The 9,532-nt window shown below is 42.3% G+C and overlaps 1 long non-coding RNA gene across 1 annotated transcript; it reads right to left on the bottom strand.

The window, feature by feature from the left end:
- Positions 1-962: 962 nt before the first annotated feature.
- LOC134484557 (uncharacterized) lies at positions 963-6,888 on the bottom strand. Its single transcript, XR_010062005.1, has 2 exons — positions 6,153-6,888; positions 963-1,323 (listed from the first exon to the last, which is right to left on the bottom strand). It is a non-coding gene; the product is annotated as an uncharacterized LOC134484557 (long non-coding RNA).
- Positions 6,889-9,532: the final 2,644 nt, after the last annotated feature.

Genomic DNA, 9,532 nt, shown 5'->3' with positions numbered 1-9,532 from the left:
GGACATCTGGTTAAAGTATGACTCTGAGTAAGCTGGGGGGACGTCTTTGGATGGTTTATGGGTCAGTCCTCGATAGCCTGAGCTGGATCCTGCATTCCTTTTCTTTATCTTTATGGCCTGCTATTCCTGGCGGCAGGGCTTAGCCCTGAGTTTGTGGCTCTTGGGGCTAACTCTTTTAATTTTATATTTCTAAACCTAGAATTTGTATAATTTTCTTTTCATTCCCGTCTTCTCCTACTAAATAATTCTAATCTTAGAATTTTGATATCAAGTCTTATTTGGTCTCACCAGTTGTCTTAACTGACTGGTACTGTTGTCTCACAACCATCAACCGCACAGCACCCACTCAATTTTTAACAAAAGCAATTAACCTGTTTGTCACGCAGGAGCCAAAGACTAAAACCAAGAAAATTATTAATAATGGCCCAGCTGTAGCAGAGAGTAGGGTAGTCATCTAGGGAGATCTACTAAACTAGCTCTCGAACAATCTCTGATGTGTTTTTCTGTCTGTCTTTTGTCTAACCTTTTTTTAAGTTTATTTATGGAGTCTTTAATTACTCCTGAATGGTCTGTATAGAAGCAACATTTTTTCAGTGTAGCACACAGGCTCCTTCTTTAAGGAATATCAGGTCTAATCTTTTCTTATTTTGAAGGACTACCTCTGAGAGGGAGGTTAGGTATTCTTGGAGGTCAGCTAAAAAGTCTTTTATTCTTTTTATATCTGAGTCAATGGCAGTTCTGAATTCTCTATAAGCCTTGTATTGTAGGGCAACAGCAGATGTCCTTGTGCTGCCCTTGTAGCACCTAGATAGCCCTAGCCCTAAGTAATTCTCAACTCCTTTTTTTTGTCTCTTACTAAGTCTTTAGTATCAGGATTCCAATCTGGACACTATCTGAACCTATACACCAAGGTCATGACTGTCTTTCAGAACTTCTAAACTTATATAGGTTGTGATCCCTGAGGCACAGTCCCAAGAAGTGTTAGGAGTACTAACATATGTAATGTTACATTATTTGTAATAGAAATCAAGCCTATCCCCACACCTATCTCGATGGAACCCAGGACAAACATGACTGAATTTCTCTCTAGGTCCCAGCTCTCAGCCCTAACAGCTAGTACACGGCTGGTGAGGGCTGAGAATTGACGGCTGTCAGGGTGGTCAGCAGCACCAGGTATGGTCCTTTCCAGCGAGGATCGAGTGTCTGGGCTCAGTGTAGCTGTTTCCGACCTGGAACTGATGGGATGTCTCAGGGGTCTCCGGGGCATAGGCTGCTGTCAGCTGTGAGCAGATTTCTTTCTGTATCACCTGTAGGTCTTTTAGCCTGGCACACAAATCATTATTACTATGGCACTATGACATGTTGGTTCAGTAACATCATCTAATACAGTCAGGGGAGCTGAGGCCCCATATAAGATCTTAAAGGGGGTAAGGCTGAATCTGGAAGGGGTATTTCTTGCTCTGAAGAGAGCAAGAGGGAAGGAGTGTCACCCAGTCTGTGTCAGTCTCCATGGTCAATTTGTTTAGGGTCTCTTTTAAAATTTTATTTATTTATTCTACCTGTCTTGAACTTTGAGGTCTGTAGATATAATGTAATTTTTAATCGACCTCTAAATACTTGGCCACACCCTGGCTTACCTTGGCAACAAAAGTAGGGCCGTTGTCTGACCAGATTACCTTGGGCATTCCAGACCTGGGGAAGATTTCTTCCAGTATCTTCTTGATGATTGCAGAGGCCGTCTCTCATTTGGTGAGGAAAGCTTCTATCTATTCCTGAAAAAGTATCTACAAGCACTAGGAGATACTTGTGATTATATTTTTCTGGTTTTATCTCAGTGAAGTTCACTTCGACTTTTCGTTAAACTCTCTAGGTCTCTTTGTCTTGTTTGCTTGTTAAGCATTCACTTATTGACATACCTTATATTTTCTACTGCCTCTCTGGCTAAAATCTTAAAGTCTATTACATACACTTAACTACTTGGACAAACTTTTTATCTCCTAAATGAGTCCATTTCTGTATTTGGCAAAGTGAGTCTTTTCTTTGTTCTCTGGGGAGTATAGCTTTCTCCCCAAGTGTGTCATTGTCCTTTTATCTTTTAAACAACTTGGGCCTTTTCTTCTGTTGTACATTCTAAGTGAGGCCATCCCTTAGTCCAATTTCAGTTCCCAGTGGCTGTCTCTTGTAGGCCTGTAACCAGGATAGGCTCCTGTATAACCATTTCTCGAGCCACTTTATCTGTTTTGTTACTGTCCCATGTCACTGAATCTCTTTCCTCCTGATATCCTAAGCAATGAATAGTACTCACAGTTGTTGGCTTCATCAGGGCATCTAAGAGATGGAAAAGACATCTGTGGCGCTGATGTGCTGGGGGGGTTGGGGTTCAGCCATTCTACATGACATTGTGTTGTCCACCATGGCAGCACCCACTTGTCTCTGACCTTCATTCATGAAGAGAACTGTTCCCGTCTGTGGACAAGGTCCTCGGCTTTCAGCAGGGGTCAATCAGCCAGTCGCAGAGGTCTTTCCTCCACCCATGTGCTTCTGTCAGTGTTTGACACTCGTGCTGTGGTGGCTCCAGGTCCGGATTGGGCAGCAAGGTGACCAGATTGTCCCCAACCGGTGGAGAATCTAGTCCATGGCAGCTGACCAGTAGTCCCATCTTTGGACACTCTATCAGCCACTCTATCACAGTTTAAGTCCTGGATTGGGTGATAATTGTTAGTGCCCGGCTGGCAGGAACAGTGTGTTCCAGGCAGAAAAGCACTAAGCCATTCATCTCCCAGCATCAGTTACTGGTGTACTGAGACAGGTCTTAAGCTCCACATACACAGTCTATAGATATGTATACACATGGCCTCATCCAGCCATTTCAGCCCACGCAAGCCAATTTGGAGAGCAATTTTCTCATGAGCAAGGGATGGGGGCAGTCAGAGATGACTATGAACTAGTGGGTTACCCGGCCCACGCCAAGGTCCACTGTTCTTCGGGCAGTCCATAAGTATTGTTCGTTGTCAGTAGCTCCTTGCACTCAAGGTCTTTGGATATTGGCCCACAGGGGGGCATAGGAGCACAGAGCATTGGGTCCCTGTATCCACAAAACAACTGGGCGGGCTTCCCTTCTATCTCTGTGTATAGCCAGCACCAAGAGGCTCTCCAGTGTCCCCTCTTGTTCTTTCTGGGGCAGTCCCTGACCCAATATCCTTTTTCTTCGTATTAGGCACACTGATCTTTAGCCAGGAATTCTCTTCTGTTGTCAGGTCCTATCTTCCTAGGTTCCCTAACTACTGTGGCCAGTATATGTTCCTCTCTCATCTTTTATCTCTCTTTATCTCTCTAACTTCTTCTTTTTTTTGTCTCTTTTTTTCTCTAGCTTTCTGTTCTTTTTACCTCTTTCTCTGTAACATGTACTAACTCTCAGCAACTTAACCCTTTAAATTTCTGTAACATTCTCTTTATATCCTTTCCTTATCTTAGCCAGATTGGTGGGGCACTTTCTAGCCCCTCAGAGACCCACCCTTGGAGTCTGGCGGCAGACCTGGAGCACTCCCTACCTTCAGGCGTCTGAAGAGAGCAGGCAGAAGTGAGGGCCTTCCATCCATCTCTGGAACACTTTTTCTGGCCTCTAGTAGGATTCTGTCTTTCCTTGGTGGTAAAGAAGACCTGTAACAGTTACTAACAAGCATCTCAAATGGGATAGTGAGAAAACAAGGGAATCTCGAGAATAGAGGTCCACTGAAGAGGGCAAATAGCATTTAGTCACACAGCTAAGCCAGGAGGCTTTCTTGGGACAAAAACACCTTGTGTCTGTGAAACAGAAAAGTGAGCAGAGGGGCAGCCTATCTGTTACCGGTTGTCTCTCTGGACTTAGATTTTCCCTTAAGGAGTACTTTTTTTTTTTAGTGCCAGCTCAGTGGCTTTATCGCTCAAGAGACCCATCCTCTAAATGGCACTAGGCTTCCAGTAAGAACTAATAACAAAAGGATGGAGAGACGTTAGAACCTGGGTGTTAGATACTAAGCAGCTGACAAAAGAATTGTAACCAGTTCACCTGGGGCTTTCAGGACCTCAGTAGCAGCCCTTTACCAAACTTTCTCAGTGGGCTAAAGGCCCATGGAAAAGAAAACATTAATCCTGACCTCGGCCACAGCCAAAGCCTGAATTCTAAATTTAAACTGGCAAAACAAAACAAAGTTCTTTACAGTTTGTTGTAGATTCTTTGAAACTATTTTAGGGGCTTCTCTGTCCCCCAACCTGGGACATTTCGACCACAGGGGCAGGAACTGGCTGCTGTGGGGTAGGATCAAAGGCATTCTCCATGCTAATGATGACCAGTGAGAAAAGTAATTTAATGCTGGAGACTGGCTACTCTCTTGGAATAGGGCCAGCAGATAAGGCAGGCTCCTTAAAGAACTTCTCTTAATGAGCACCCTCTTTCTGTGAGCAAGAGTTGAAGGTCTGGCCACTAAAAGCAGAAATTCCTTTCTTGTTCTTGTTTTTCTTAGAGTCCTCCCCCACCTCACTCTCAGCCTTTTTAGATCATTTTTCCTGTAGCATTTCTAACACAGCCTGTCCCTTTTTTATAGCCTGTTGACAGCATTTCTGATCTTTTAGGCAGCTACGCACTAAGTGCCATACCGGCTGAAACTCCGCCTTTAAGAATCCTTGCTCTCAAGCAAAATTTAAATCTTTTTCTAGTTTATCTCAGCTGTCCATCGTGAGATTCCCAGAGATCGAGAACCAAGGTGTAGTAATTCACTAAGAAATCTCTCTATAGTGTTTCTTTTTACCTTAAGCCTTTTCCTTTTAAACAGCTCCTGAAGAGCCAGAAAAATTGGGTGAGACTTGAGAAGTCTCCATGCTCGCTGCAGCAGCTCCACAGCTAGTTTCGCTCCCCCCTACTGTGTGTTGGGAGCACAAGCACAGATAAAACACTATGTTTTAAAAACTTAACACTGGCTATCAACCAACACACCGCCACTAGAGCGGGGTCCATAAAATTAAGTTTTTTACTCACTATACTTGTTTCATACCGGAGGCCTAATCTGGGGAACTTTTTTATTTACGAGCAGTTTTGTCCTCAAGGTTTTTGTTAATGTCTGTTTACACAACTGTTAACAGCAGCTAGGCTGATCAAGGGGAGTAAAGGGTGGCGCCTCTCTCCTTGGAGAGGAGGCTCAGGAGAGAAAGACAAAACTCCCTGGCAGAAAACAATTTTTCTCAAGCAAATTATTTTTAACTCTTAACTTAAGCACCAAGAGGACCAAGTAAAACTCTTTGACGAACAAAGCAAACAGTTTCATGATTTCAAACACAGTTATCAGTCCAAGATTTTAAACACAGTCGTCAGTCCAAATTCAAACACAGTCGTCAGTCCAAAATTCAAAAACGAAACAAAAGCCAAAAAGACACTCGACAATACCACAGAAAACAAGCCAGACAAACAATATCAAGACAAAGCATCTTATAACCAACTTTCACAGATGCCTGGTACCTTCAGTACGTGGCCCAAACTGCAGCTTAACCTTAGCTGCTTTTGGGATGAGATGGACCATCTGATTCCACCTCCCAACAGGATTCCAGAGTGTCCTCTTGTCCTAACGACTAAGCACACTTGTCCGTGCCTATATTTAAATAGGCAGCCGAACTCGACCTCTGACGGAGTGGGATTCCTCGTCCACTCCCGCCTAGGTAAAAGGAGCATTCCATCTCCTTTGTTCCAGAAAACCAGAGTCAGGTCCTCCTGACTGTCCATAGCCGGGCTCTCCCGACTGTTCTCCGCCCGTGGAACGTCTTCCAGGGGCTGCAGCCTTGCGGGCCCGGGGCGTCCCCCCTTCCGCAGCCAGAGGGTCCTCACGAACCACAAAGGCAGCTGCACTGAGTGGGGATACACATCCACTCTCCTAGAACAGGGCAGGAACACACATCCACCCTCCTAGCACAGGGCAGGAATACACATCCACCCTCTCAGCACAAGGCAGGAACACACATCTGCCCTCTTACCACAGGGCAGGAATACCCATCTGCCCTCTTAACACTGACCAGTACTAAGACACACATATATACACACACGGCGGAACCAAAACAGAGACAGACACAGACTGACAATTGCGGCGCCGCTCACACAGAAACACTCAGACAAACATCCAACTCACCTCCAAGGGGTCTTCGGAGTCTGGGGTAGTCGCGCAGATCCCGGACGAGCCCCCATAAATATGAAAGATCCCACGCAGAGAGACCCTTACTCAAGTCTTGGGAAATCGCGGACCCCAGACACAGAGAGACCATTTTGGATGTAATAAGCAAAGGCGAGGTTTATTACGGAGACCTATTACAGAGATCTCCGGGCCGACACGTATCCCACGCAGGAGACAGAGGTGTCGACCCCGAGAGGCTGGGAAAAAGAGTATTTAAAGGCAGAGGCTGTGAGCACCAGGGGATGGGGGATGTCAAAGGGGAATGCACCACAAGTTACAAGATTGTTTTATGGCTCCAGGAGATAAGGGGACGCCAGAAGGTTTTATGGCCCCCTGGTTCCTGGAACAGAGCTACTAAATCAGGAGAAGGGTAGGGTCTTTAGGTCCTCATTATTTTTAAAAGTTCGTCAAAATTGATGGAGCATTTGTATTTGAAACACCTCTGGTTAGGCTTGGGCTGTCCGGTTTCTTGGAATGCTCTCTGTAGGACACAATGGCTGAAAAGCACAAGTAGGGGCTTATCAGGGTCTGGAGGACATCTGGTTAAAGTATGACTCTGAGTAAGCTGGGGGGACGTCTTTGGATGGTTTATGGGTCAGTCCTCGATAGCCTGAGCTGGATCCTGCATTCCTTTTCTTTATCTTTATGGCCTGCTATTCCTGGCGGCAGGGCTTAGCCCTGAGTTTGTGGCTTTTGGGGCAAACTCTTTTAATTTTATGTTTCTAAACCTAGAATTTGTATAATTTTCTTTTCAAATTGCTGTTACTTGGCGAATAACTTTAGTTTTAAGTGTTTCTCGACAGTAAAAGGGAGACTTTTCTGTATTGATTAAAAATGCTTTTCCCAGTCTGAATCTCTCATTCTTTGGCAAATTATGTTGAATCAAAGTGAGAAAAGATTGTAGGAGGTTGACTTTGATGAAAAAGACACAGCAAGTGTTTTGCAAAGTGAATTGCTCTTACTTGGCCAATAAGCTTAGTTTTAAGTGGTTCCAAACAGTTAAAAACAGACTTTTCTATGTACACAAAACATGTGTTTCCCAGTCTGAATCTCACATTCTTTGGTGTATTCTGTTCGTTCCAAGAGGGAGAAGGTTGTAGGAAGTTTACTTTGAAGATAAACACACAGCTAGTGTTTTGAAAAATGAATTGCTCTTATTTGGTGAAGAAGCTTAGCTTTAAGTGGTTCTAGACTATGAAAAGCACACTTTTCTCTATATACATAATATGCATTTCCCAATCTGAATAGCACATTCTGTGGCGAATTCTGTTCCTTAAAAGCGGGAAAAGCTTGTAGGAAGTTGACTTTAGATGAACACACTGCTAGTGTTTACAAAGTGAATTGCTGTTACTGGGCAATATGCTTAGTTTAAGTGGTTCTAGATGGTAAAAAACATACTTCTCTATATAGACTAAACATGCTTTTCCCAGTCTGAATCTCTCATTCTTTGGCAAATTCTGTTTGTTCAAAGCAGGAAAACTTGTAAGAAGTTGACTTTGAAGATAAACACACAGCTAGTGTTTTGCAACATCAATTGCTGTTACTTGGAAAGTAAGCTTAGTTTTAAGTGGTTCTAGACGGTAAAAAGCAGATTTTTCTATATAGACAAATCATGCCTTTCCCAGTCTGAATCTCACATTCTTTGGTGAAATCTGTTCTTTCAAAGTGCGTTAAGGTTGTAGGAAGTTTATTTTGAAGATAAAAACACAGGTAGTAATTTGCAATGTGAATTTATGTTACTTGGCAAATAAGCTTAGTTTTAAGTGATTTTGGACAGTAAAAAGCATACTTTTGTATATGGACAAAACATGCGTTTCCCATTCTGAATGTAACATTCTTTGGCGAATTCTGTTCGTTCCAAGCGGGAAAAGTTAGTAGGAAGTTTACTTTGAAGATAAACACACAGCTAGTGTTTTGCAAAATGAATTGCTGTTATTTTGCAAATAAGCTTAGTTTTAAGTGGTTCTCGAAGGTAAAAGGCAGACTTTTCTATATAGACAAAACATGCATTTCCCATTCTACCAAACAGTCTTTTGCAAATTTTGTTTGTTCCAAGTAGGAAAAGCTGGTCTGAGGTTTACTTTGAAGATAAACACACAGCTAGTGTGTTGCAAAATGAATTGCTCTTATTTGGCAAAGAAGCTTAGCTTTAAGTGGTTCTAGACTGTGAAAATCATACTTTATTCTGTAGACTTAACATGCATTTCCCAATCTGAATAGCACATTCTTTGTCGAATTCTGTTCGTTCCATGCGGGAAAAGCTTGTAGGAAATGGACATTGAAGATATACACACATCTAGTGTTTTGCAAAGTGAATTGCTGTTACTTGGTAAATAATTAGTTTTATTTGGTTCTGGACGGTAAAAGGCATACTTTTCTATATAGACAAAACATGCGTTTCCCAGTCTTAATCGCAAATTCTATGGCAAATTCTGTTCGATCCAAGCAGGAAAAGCTTGGAGGAAGTTGATTTTGAAGATAAACACACAGGTAGTATTTTACAAAGTGAATTGCTGTTACTTGGAAAATAAGCTTAGTTTTAAGTGGTTCTGTACAGTAAAAGCAGACTTTTCTATATAGACAAAACCTACATTTCCCATTCTGAATCGAACATTTTTGGCAAATTCTGTTTATTCCAAGCAGGAAAAGCTGGTGGGAGGTTTACTTTGAAGATAAACACACAGCTAGTGTTTTGTAAAATGAATTACTCTTATTCGGCGAATAAGCTTAGTTATAAGTGGTTCTAGACTGTAAAAAGCATACTTTTCTCTATAGACATATCCTGTATTTCCCAATCTGAATTGCACATTCTTTGACAAATTTGTTCTTTCCAAGCGTGAAAAGCTTGTAGGAAGTTGACATTGAAGATATACAAACAGCTAGTGTTTTGCAAAGTGAATTCTGTTACTTGGCTAATAAGCTTAGTTTTACATGGTTCTGGACGGTAAAAGGAGACTTGTCTATATAGACAAAACATTCATTTCCCATTCTGAATCGAACATTCTTTGGCGAATTCTGTTTGTTCCAAGTGGGAAAAGCTGGTCAAATGTTTACTTTGAAGATACACACACACCTAGTGTTTTGCAAAGTGGATTGTTGTTACTTGGAAAATATTCTTAGTTGTAAGTGGTTCTGGACGTTAATAGGCAGATTTACCTATATAGACAAAATATGTGTTTCCCATTTTGAATGGAATATTCTTTGGCGAATTCTGTTCGTTCCAAGGGGGAAAAGATTGTAGGAAGTTGACTTTGAGATAACACACAGCTAGTGGTTACAAAGTAAATTGCTGAGACTTCGCGAATAAGCTTAGATTTAAGTGGTTCTAGACGGAAAAA

The sequence above is a fragment of the Rattus norvegicus genome (genome assembly GCF_036323735.1).
Source record: "Rattus norvegicus strain BN/NHsdMcwi chromosome Y unlocalized genomic scaffold, GRCr8 chrY_unlocalized_1, whole genome shotgun sequence".
Classification (NCBI taxonomy): domain Eukaryota; kingdom Metazoa; phylum Chordata; class Mammalia; order Rodentia; family Muridae; genus Rattus; species Rattus norvegicus.
The sequence above is the reverse complement of the archived record's forward strand: the minus strand, read 5'-3'. Positions and strand labels throughout refer to the sequence as shown.